The sequence below is a fragment of the Scyliorhinus canicula genome, chromosome 20, assembly GCF_902713615.1.
Source record: "Scyliorhinus canicula chromosome 20, sScyCan1.1, whole genome shotgun sequence".
Lineage (NCBI taxonomy): Eukaryota > Metazoa > Chordata > Chondrichthyes > Carcharhiniformes > Scyliorhinidae > Scyliorhinus > Scyliorhinus canicula.
Window position 1 is genome coordinate 2,336,987 of NC_052165.1, and position 11,676 is coordinate 2,348,662.

At 46.2% G+C, this 11,676-nt stretch overlaps 1 protein-coding gene across 1 annotated transcript in view; it reads right to left on the reverse strand.

Annotated features, from left to right (window-relative positions):
* The window catches only part of chrm2a (cholinergic receptor, muscarinic 2a), a 75,689-nt gene extending 69,065 nt beyond the window's left edge, over nucleotides 1–6,624 (reverse strand). Inside the window, exon 1 of the mRNA XM_038781286.1 lies at nucleotides 5,835–6,624. The gene's annotated coding sequence lies outside the window, so the exon portion shown is untranslated. The remainder of the gene's footprint in view (nucleotides 1–5,834) is intronic.
* Nucleotides 6,625–11,676: the final 5,052 nt, after the last annotated feature.

An 11,676-nucleotide genomic window follows, 5' to 3' on the forward strand; every position in this document is an offset into this window, starting at 1 on the left:
CCATGTTCAGCATTCTATATTCAATTTTAAATCCGTGATAACGTCCGCTAAACCTCCGGAGGGAAGTTCAGGAAGGTTATCCCAAACCATTGAATTTGCACGTGGCTACATCAGTCAAATAGTAAGGCGTGTATATGCAGATAACAGATTACATGTATATAGCTGTCATGTACTAACACAGTGACAGTGTACACACAGAACCATTCATTCAGATACAACTATACACATTGACAGACGGATAATCACATTTAAAGGTGATTAGCACAAGAGACTTTAGGCACATATATATATATATATAATTATTGACAGTTACAAGCTGATGAAACTATCCACCCCAGGTGCCATTGCTAAAATACCGGGAATACGGAATTGAAATTGAAAATTCTGGAAAGACGCTCTTCGCTCGTCCGCATCTGTGTAGGGGAGAAAAGGTTAATAATTGGGTTACACACCCCATCCGATTGTTCCGAGAGGTATTTGTGCCTGAACTAATAACCCGTATGTCTCATTTGGTGGGATCTGCTGCTTGCTGCCAGCATCTTATTACAAGTTTCAAGTATTACATTTTGATTGAAAATCCGATGGCAAGAAAATGACAAAGTTTTCTGCCGTTACACATTAGTACAATATCAGTGATATTGGTAAACAGTCAACGATATAACCCGCACCAGCTCCCTAACACTCACATATCTACACACAATAACATCAAACACATAATGCTGGCAGAGCCGAACATATATAGACTGACCGTGCGGTTTGTAATAGACGCTGTAGACAGTCAAATGAGTGACAGGGGCTAGTTTCACTCCATATATCTTTTGTCATGTCAAACGTGCTTTGATGCAAATGTCTAATTCTCTGATTTGCGAACTTCTTGGTTGCCCCCACCCGCAGCGCCTTCACAGCACCGTCCTCAACACACACCAGCACATCTCCCAACCAGCCGGAATATGTGCTCGAATTAATCTGATCAGAGTTCAAAGGGACTATTCAAATCAGATTAGTGTGACTCACCAGGCAAAACATCTACTCAATAATATTCTGAACTCGTCTCTTTACAAAAATACACCAAAACGAGCTCTTTATTCTTTCACTTTGTGACGATGTCCTAATATATGCGAGGGGCAATATTTCAAATGGCAGCGTATTTCTATGATGGTACTGGAATGTGACAGCCTTTCCGGCAGGTCAATAACATGTTTGCTGGTCAGAAGGGACAGGACAGTAGAAAGGAAGATTATCATCTTTAAACATTACGCATCCTCTATAAAGGAAATAGACTTCAAAGCCAGAAACTCAATGATCTGTGAGCTGAAATAAACTGTCCCGAGAGTATATGTAAATGTGAAGCAGTCACTGGAGCTCAGTTCCAGAATTGGTTTTCCAGCTCAGGATATTATTGAGGAGATATTTTGCCCGGAGTGATCTCCACGGCGAGCGGGCACATATCCCCGTCAGACAATGGGAAAGATTAAACAGGTTGTTAAACTTGGTGGCGAATCTCTGACCCTCCGGCGTCGCCTTCAGCAAAAACATTTTTACATCAGTGGCCCAAACAGCATCGGTGAACAATGCCCGTCCTAAAACCCTCACGTGAGTCTGTTTACATCCTCACATCCAGCAATAAACTGCAATCCAGCGTCACAGTGCGAGCAAGTCTACATAAAACAGGATGTGTGTTTTATGAATGTCCCAGTCAATGATATCACTGAATAAGACCGGCCCACCAGTTCAAGTTATCTTGTCAGAGTTTTGTGTCACTTGTGCTGTTGCTTCACCCTCCACAGGACCCCCGCTAATTCTAATCTGTATTGTCACAAGTAGGTTTACATTAAAATTGCAATGGAGTTACTGTGAAAATCCCCTAGTCGCCACACTCAATGATCTCTCCTGGTAAAGAGAAACCAGGGAACTCTAATATTCGTCACAAAAACCTTCGACTTATTTAGCTGACTACATTTCACTCTGATTTCATGATCAAGTCTGTATTTAAGAAACTAAACATATTTGTATTGCACAGAACCTATTTTGCTACCTAGTCTTACACAACACCAGGTTAAAGTCGCAGCTTAGCTCCCGCTCCATTCGCCTGAGGAAGGAGGTGCTCCGAAAGCTAGTGATTCCAAACAAACCTGTTGGACTTTAACCTGGTGTTGTCAGACCTCTTACTGTGCTCGCCCCAGTTCAACACCAGCATCTCCACATTAGGATCCTGTGACCCATCCCCGTCTGGTGCAGGGGTCAGACTTTTAATTTTATCGTCTCACAACCCCAGACAATACCTTGATCTGTTCTATCATTGAGTGCACGCACACAGTGCCGCAGCAATAGTACCGTTTGCTCTTCTTACCCGTTACATGTTTGTGTGTGTGCAGCGACTGTTGCTGCCAACGATAAATTGGAAATGTCTGAGAACCAGGGGATTAGTTTAACTGTGGGAGATGGTGCAACGTGGGCCATTGAATCAGTCACTCATTCCACACCAGAGCCCATGTCCTTCTCATTGATGTGAAGGGAAGTTAAACATTGGAACTGGGTTACAGCCTCGCCAACAGTAGCTACACACCAGCGCAGTGATATATTTAACATGCTCTGTTTACCAGTCACTGGCTCCCTCTGTACTTTCGACTTCATTGTCTTTGATTGATGCTGGACGGAGGATTAGACACAAACATTACGTGATTGCTTCTCCAGGTGCTCCCCAGCCATTCCATTCCAAACCCAATGTTTTTGTCCCGGAGTTATGGCAGATTTAGCAGCATTGTGACTAGGAGTCTAACGCAGTTAGACTGAATCTTTCACTGCACTTCGTCTGTTTGACTGCACCAATAGTGTCAGCAGTGTTTCATTCCCATCCCGATATACCTTTAGGAATGGACGCCACACACCACACTGAGCCGGGTTTGGCTTGCACCTTCTGCTTCAAAGACTTTCCAAGCCGGTACCTCCAAACTAGCTGGCAATGATCATGGAGAATTCATTGCCAAATTTGATATTAATTGAAATGAAATGAAAGTCACTTATTGTCACAAGTAGGTTTCAATGAAGTTGCTGTGAAAAGCCCCTAGTCGCCACATTCCAGCAGCTGTTCGGGGAGGCTGGTACGGGAATTGAACCGCGCTGCTGGCCTGCTTTAAAAGCCATGGATTTAGCCCTGTGCTAAACCAGCTCCTTTGTTAGTTACATTTTAGTCAAAGACTATAGATACTGTAGCTATCAACAAATCAACATTCTGCTGAATGTGGACGAGTGACTTTTATCAGTTTACCTCTTTACAATTCAATAACTTTAAGTAAAATTGAAAAAGAAAACCTTACCTTGTGCACTGATACTTGCACAGAAATGTGTGCATCTATCCCCAACACCACTCAATCCTTCACACATCCATCAACTCTCACTTCACCCTCCTACACCGTTCCTCCCACACGGTCTCATTGCCAATCATTTCCAGTTCCACAAACCTCATTATTGGACTCTGTAGAACCAATCTTCACCCATCATTCACTCCTACAGACAGGCATCAGAACTCCAGGCACGTCACAACCCCCAATTTCCTTAAATCGACGCCAATGGATTGAATTCACCTGAGGACGGAGCAGTGCTCCGAAAGCTAGTGTTTGAAACAAACATGTTGGAGTTTAACCTGGTGTTGTAAGACGTCTTAATCAGTAATGGAGACGGGATAAAGCATTAGCACAAAGAATGACAGACTGATTGGCGTTAGCATGAGACACAAGTTATTGTTCCTGGGAATTGTTTTTCCAATAATAATGGAATTTGTCACTGAGGCCGGTGCGGGGGTGGAACAGTGGGATTAGAAATCCAGGCACGTCACAACACCCAAGCTGTCCTTAATGGGCGCGGAATGCACTGAAACCACTTTAACCCATTTCCAATGGTATGGGGGGGGGGGGGGGGGGGTTGTGTAGACATGGACAGTGTCGGTCTGCAGGCGTTTGGACACCGAGTTCACAGTTCAGTCTGTGCCGACCCAGCACTGTAGGACTTCCCAATCTGATTCCAGGATCTGGCTAATTGTGTTTCATGGAATCATTGCAATGTAAATATGCCCACAGACATTTCATAAAGCACGTGGAGGTATGAGGAACAGAGGGCCGGCTTTTCACAACCTTTATATAAAACAAATCAATAGATTTTCAGCATCTTTCCTCAGAATGTTTGTGAAGTCAGGTGTGTGTCAGAAACATTCACAAATCTCTGAGCGGATTGCATTCGCCCATTCAAACGCCCCTCACCCTCTGTTTCCCCACTCTGTCACTCTGTCATTGCATTCTCCCATTCAAACCCCCTCACCCTCTGTTTCTCCACTCTGTCACTCTGCCAGCTTACGGGGGGGGGGGGGGGGGGGGGGAGATAGGGAGCCGGACAGCACTCCACTCCCTCAATACAGGGGCTAAGCGTAGGCGGCTGTTCCTGCAGCCAATCCCCTCTCTCCATCCAACAGATCCCTCTCCCCACAACAGATCCCTCTCTGCACGACAGATTCCTCATCCCACGACAGATCCCTCTCCCCACGACAGATCCCAGCAGAAGTGGGTTAATCCGGGAAAGGGCCAAATGGACATCCCACCGGTCATCAGAGATGTGCCCCCCCCCCCCCCCCCGCCCCGTGCTGCCCCCTGGGGTCCCCAGTCAGGAGTTACGGATTAAAATGAGAGGCGGGAAATCCCGGGACCCCCCGGACCCCCGGGACCCCCCCCCCCCCCGGGACCCCCCCCCCCCCGGGACCCCCCTCCCCCGGGACCCCCGGGACCCCCCCAAGGACCCCCGGGACAGTTTCACCTTGCTGCAATTGCCTGTGTAGCTGATGGATTAGAAATCGCACCGTGGGCTCCACTCCCTCATTGTGGCTTCACAGCGGGTTGTCTGATTCCGGGTTGAATAGGATTGGGTCCTGGACACCTTGCTGAACACTTCACCCTCAGTGGCTCAGTGTTCCCGGTCACATCCTGGGAATACTGTGATCATCAGGGGGTCAGCCTTCCTTTGTGTTAGATCAGCTACTGCCCTTTAACCAAAGCTGTGGGCCTGAGCCCAGCCCAGTGACACTGCCCAGCTTTCCCCAGGGACATGGACACAACCGCCCAGAATCAGCCAGAAGTGAGAAAGAGGACAACCTTTTGCGGATTTGCCCCTCTGATTTTAGCCACCATTCCCAGGACAGAAATCTCCCTCAATCAGCTGGGAAGGAAGCTGTATCTGAGAGGAGTTGGTGATTGTGAAATGCACCGTGCGTTGTATGGGTGGCTGAGAAACCTGGCTTTCTCCCTCATTACTGATCGGAAAATTCCCACCGGGAACTGCAGGTAACGGGAACAATCAGGTTTCCCTTTTCCCAATACGCCTTGGAGTTGGCCAGACATGCGGAGCGGCCTCTCATCCCGAGATTAATCCCAATGGATTGAATTGGAAAAGTGAAAGGTTCATTATTAAGTTTCGGTGTCTGAATCAAACTGATTAATGAACCATGATGTGGAGATTAATGAACCCCCCGACATTCTCCCAACACAATCATCAATATACATTCTGATCACTGTGTTAGAGGCACTGTGGGTCCCACCATTAGCCACAGTTCACTGATCAATAGAAGATGACATCCTAAATACAGCACCTTCTTCATCCTGTTAGACAAGCTAAAGGAATAATAATCTCGCTCTGTGTCTGGCCCAGAGAATGAGATCGGGACCAGGAAGAATCCTGTTCTCAATGAATATTTGGAAATGTTCCTAATGTTTCTACTGGTGAGAATTAAAACCTTCAAACGCACTAAGATACGCCGAGTATTTGCCAATTGGGTTGATTTGGTTTTTTACCTGGAATCGGTCCGCCTCAAGTAATATTCAAACAGTGAAGTCCCGCGTCCAGTCTTTAGGCACCCTCACAGTGACAGGGTTCCCTCTCTGTGCCAGTGTCCCCCTCTCTTCATACCTTCCACCCGCTCGGAGATGCAGCCGGCTGACAAACTGTTTGGAAGCGGCGAAGAGCAGCAATGTGCAGCCAGCGCTTTGGGAGCAGTGCGGGTCTGGCGAGGGGAGCGGTGTTCTCCACTCGCTGCAATGCTCACACAGTCAACGAAGAGCATCAGACACATGGAGCTTGTCCCTCCTCACTGCCCCAGTGGAGAGAGGCGAACTGAAGAAACCACTGCACCACAAACAAGGCGAATTCCCCACAAATCCAACCCGCTAACACGGAGCAACAACTGGGACATTGCTGCCCCCGCTATTGGGAAGGACACGGAGCTCCGGGATATCCAGCATGGTTAACCAGCAAGGTGCTAGCACGGGGGGTCAAGCTGCTATTTCTCACAACCTCCCCCGAATGAACTGTTTCCCCAGCTTCTGGGGGACACATTCAGCCTCTTTATATGCCGAGCATTTGTTAAGGTGACGTGGATTCGAGCCCGCCAATAAAACAGTTACACCTGATTTGGTAAAATTTCAGCAATGTTCACATACCCCACACTTCAGTACAATAATTTCTCAATCGCCTTCTCAAACATCACATCAGTGAAATTCCTGGACTCAGTTCAGAGCGGTCAGGGTTAACCACACACACTGGGCTAGCTGCACTGCCAGAGCGGGGAAAACAGCAACCCGTGCCCAATAACAGGCAGCTAAATAACCCCAATAACAGGCAGCTAAATCATCCCCAATAACAGGCAGCTAAGTCATCCCCAATAACAGGCAGCTAAATAACCCCAATAACAGGCAGCTAAATCATCCCCAATAACAGGCACCTAAATCATCCCCAATAACAGGCAGCTAAATCATCCCCAATAACAGGCAGCTAAATAACCCCAACAACAGGCAGCTAAATCATCACCAATAACAGGCAGCTAAATAACCCCAATAACGGACAGCTAAATCATCCCCAATAACAGGCAGCTAAATAACCCCAATAACAGGCAGCTAAATCACCCCCAATAACAGACAGCTAAATCATCCCCAATAACAGGCAGCTAAATCACCCCCAATAACAGGCAGCTAAATCATCCCCAATAACAGGCAGCTAAATCATCCCAAATAACAGGCAGCTAAATCATCCCAAATAACAGGCAGCTAAATCATCCCCAATAACAGGCAGCTAAATCATCCCCAATAACAGGCAGCTAAATAACGCCAATAACAGGCAGCTAAATCATCCCCAATAACAGACAGCTAAATCATTCCCAATAACAGGCAGCTAAATCATCCCCAATAACAGGCAGCTAAATAACCCCAATAACAGGCAGCTAAATCATCCCCAATAACAGGCAGCTAAATCACCCCCAATAACAGGCAGCTAAATCACCCCAAATAACAGACAGCTAAATAACCCCCAATAACAGGCTGCTAAATCATCCCCAATAACAGGCAGCTAAATCATCCCCAATAACAGGCGGCTAAATCATCCCCAATAACAGACAGCTAAATCATCCCCAATAACAGGCAGCTAAATCATCCCCAATAACCGGCAGCTAAATAACCACAATAACAGGCAGCTAAATCACCCCCAATAACAGGCAGCTAAATCACCCCCAATAACAGACAGCTAAATAACCCCCAATAACAGGCAGCTAAATCATCCCCAATAACAGGCAGCTAAATCATCCCCAATAACAGGCAGATAAATCATCCCCAATAACAGGCAGCTAAATCATCCCCAATAACAGGCAGCGAAATCATCCCCAATAACAGGCAGCTAAATCATCCCCAATAACAGGCAGCTAAATCATCCCCAATAACAGGCAGCGAAATCATCCCCAATAACAGGCAGCTAAATCATCCCCAATAACAGGCAGCTAAATCACCACCGATAAGTCAGCTAAACCATCCCAAATAACCGGCAGCTAAATCATCCCCAATAACAGGCAGCTAAATCATCCCCAATAACAGGCAGCTAAATCATCCCCAATAACAGGCAGATAAATCAACCCCAATAACAGGCAGCTAAATCATCCCCAATAACAGGCAGCTAAATCATCCCCAATAACAGGCAGCTACATCACCCCCAATAACAGGCAGCTAAATCATCCCCAATAACAGGCAGCTAAATCATCCCCAATAACAGGCAGCTAAATCACCCCCAATAACAGGCAGCTAAATCGCCCCCAATAACAGGCAGCTAAATCATCCCCAATAACAGGCAGCTAAATAACCCCAATAACAGGCAGCTAAATAATCCCCAATAACAGGCAGCTAAATCATCCCCAATAACAGGCAGCTAAATCACCCCCAATAACAGGCAGCTAAATCGCCCCCAATAACAGGCAGCTAAATCATCCCCAATAACAGGCAGCTAAATAACCCCAATAACAGGCAGCTAAATAATCCCCAATAACAGGCAGCTAAATCATCCCGAATAACAGGCAGCTAAAACATCCCCAATAACAGGCAGCTAAATCATCCCGAATAACAGGCAGCTAAACCATCCCAAATAACAGGCAGCTAAATCATCCCGAATAACAGGCAGCAAAATCATCCCCAATAACAGGAAGCTAAATCATCCCCAATAACAGGCAGCTAAATAATCCCCAATAACAGGCAGCTAAATCATCCCCAATAACAGGCAGCTAAATAACCCCAATAACAGGCAGCAAAATCATCCCCAATAACAGCCATGGTGTGGAGATGCCGGCGTTGGACTGGGGTGAGCACAGTACGAAGTCTTACAACATCACATTCAAGTCCAACAGGTTTGTTTCAAACACTAGCTTTCGGAGCACTGCTCCTTTCACAGGTGAACGAAGAGGTATGTTTCAGAAACATATATATAGACAAAGCCAAAGGTGCCAGACAAAGTTTAGTATGCAAGCATTTGCAGGTAATTTAATCTTTAAAGATCCAAAGATAGGGGTAAACCCAGGTTAAAGAGGTGTGAATTGTCTCAAGCCAGGACAGTTGGTAGGATTTTGCAAGCCCAGGCCAGATGGTGGGGGATGAATGTAATGCGACATGAATCCCAGGTCCCGGTTGAGGCCGCATTTGAGACCGTAGGATTGTGTGGTGTCCTGATCGCTGTTTTGAAGGCTGGGGAGCTTTCTGCAATGATTTGTTTGAGGTTGCGCGGTTGTTTGAAGGAAACAACCACACAACCTCAAACAAACCATTGTTTGCAGCAAACTATCCAGCTTCAGAACAGCGATCACGACACCACACAACCCTGCCATGGCAATCTCTGCAAGACGGGCCAGATCATTGACATGGGTACCACCATTACACATGAGAACACCACCCACCAGGGTACATACTCATGCAACTCGGCCAACGTTGTCTACCTCATACGCTGAAGGAAAGGATGTCCCGAGATGTTGTATATTGGCGCGACCATGCAGACGCTGTGACAACAGATGAACAGACATCGCGCGACAATCACCAGGCAGGAATGTTCCCTTCCAGTCGGGGAACACTTCAGCAGTCAAGGGCATTCAGCCTCTAATCTCCGGGTAAGTATTCTCCAAGGCGGCCTTCAGGACGCGCGACAACGCAGAATTGCCGAGCAAAAACTTATCGCTAAGTTCCGCACGCATGAGTGCGGCCTCAACTGGGATCTTGGATTCATGTTGCATTACATTCACCCCCACCATCTGGCCTGGGCTTGCAAAATCCTACCAACTGTCCTGGCTTGAGACAATTCACCCCTCTTTAACCTGAGGTTACCCCTATCTCTGGATCTGTAAAGACTTAATTACCTGCAAATGCTCGCATTCCAAGCATTGTCTGGCATCTTTGAATTTGTCTATATATCTGTTTCTGGAATCTACCTCTTCATTCACCTGAGGAAGGAGCAGTGCTCCGAAAGCTCGTGTTTGAAACAAACCTGTTGGACTTTAACCTGGTGTTGGAAGACTTCTTACTGTGCTCACCCCAGTCCAACGCCGGCATCTCCACATCATGGCTACCATCGACACGCAAACTGCTGGCTCAAAGTGTAAAGGATCTCCAGGAATGTTGCACATATAGACACTGACATTAAGTTTCTACAAAGATGCAAGAAAGCAGACAAGATCCTGAAAGGGCGATAGATATCTGTAAAATCTCAATTACCTGCAAATGCTCGCATTCCAAGCATTGTCTGGCATCTTTGAATTTGTCTATATATATGTTTCTGGAACATACCTCTTCGTTCACCTGAGAAAAGTGTTTAAAACCAACATGGTGGACTTTAACCTGGTGTTGTAAGACTTCTTACTGTGCTCACCCCCAATAACAGGCAGCTAAATAACCCCCAATAACAGGCAGCTAAATCACCCCCAATAACAGGCAGCTAAATAACACCAATAACAGGTAGCGAAACAACGCTCAATAACAGGCAGCTAAATCACCCCCAATAACAGGCAGCTAAATCATCCCAAATAACAGGCAGCTAAATCATCCCCAATAACAGGCAGCTAAATCATACCAAATAACAGGCAGCTAAATCATCCCCAATAACAGGCAGCTAAATCATCCCCAATAACAGGCAGCTAATCACCCCCAATAACAGGCAGCTAAATCATCCCCAATAACAGGCAGCTAAATCATCCCCAATAACAGGCAGCTAAATCATCCCCAATAACAGGCAGCTAAATCATCCCCAATAACAGACAGCTAAATCATCCCCAATAACAGGCAGCTAAATCATCCCCAATAACAGGCAGCTAAATCATGCCCAATAACAGACAGCTAAATCATCCCCAATAACAGGCAGCTAAATCACCCCCAATAACAGGCAGCTAAATAACCCCAATAACAGGCAGCTAAATCATCCCCAATAACAGGCAGCTAAATCACCCCCAATAACAGGCAGCTAAATCATCCCCAATAACAGGCAGCTAAATCATCCCCAATAACAGGCAGCTAAATCATCCCCAATAACAGGCAGCGAAATCATCCCCAATAACAGGCAGCTAAATAACCCCAATAACAGACAGCTAGATAATCCCCAATAACAGGCAGCTAAATCACCCCCAATAACAGGCAGCTAAATCATCCCCAATAACAGGCAGCTAAATAATCCCCAATAACAGGCAGCTAAATCATCCCCAATAACAGGCAGCTAAATCATCCCCCAATAACAGGCAGCGAAATCATCCCCAATAACAGGCAGCTAAATCATCCCCAATAACAGGCAGCTAAATCATCCCCAATAACAGACAGCTAAATAACCCCAATAACAGGCAGCAAAATCATCCCCAATAACAGGCAGCTAAATCATGCCCAATAACAGACAGCTAAATCATCCCCAATAACAGGCAGCTAAATCACCCCCAATAACAGGCAGCTAAATAACCCCAATAACAGGCAGCTAAATCATCCCCAATAACAGGCAGCTAAATCACCCCCAATAACAGGCAGCTAAATCATCCCCAATAACAGGCAGCTAAATCACCCCAATAACAGGCAGCTAAATCATCCCCAATAACAGGCAGCGAAATCATCCCCAATAACAGGCAGCTAAATAACCCCAATAACAGACAGCTAGATAATCCCAATAACAGGCAGCTAAATCACCCCCATAACAGGCAGCTAAATCATCCCCAATAACAGGCAGCTAAATAATCCCCAATAACAGGCAGCTAAATAACAGGCAGCTAAATCATCCCCAATAACAGGCAGCTAAATAACCCCAATAACAGACAGCTAAATAATCCCCAATAACAGGCAGCTAAATCATCCCCAATAACAGACAGCT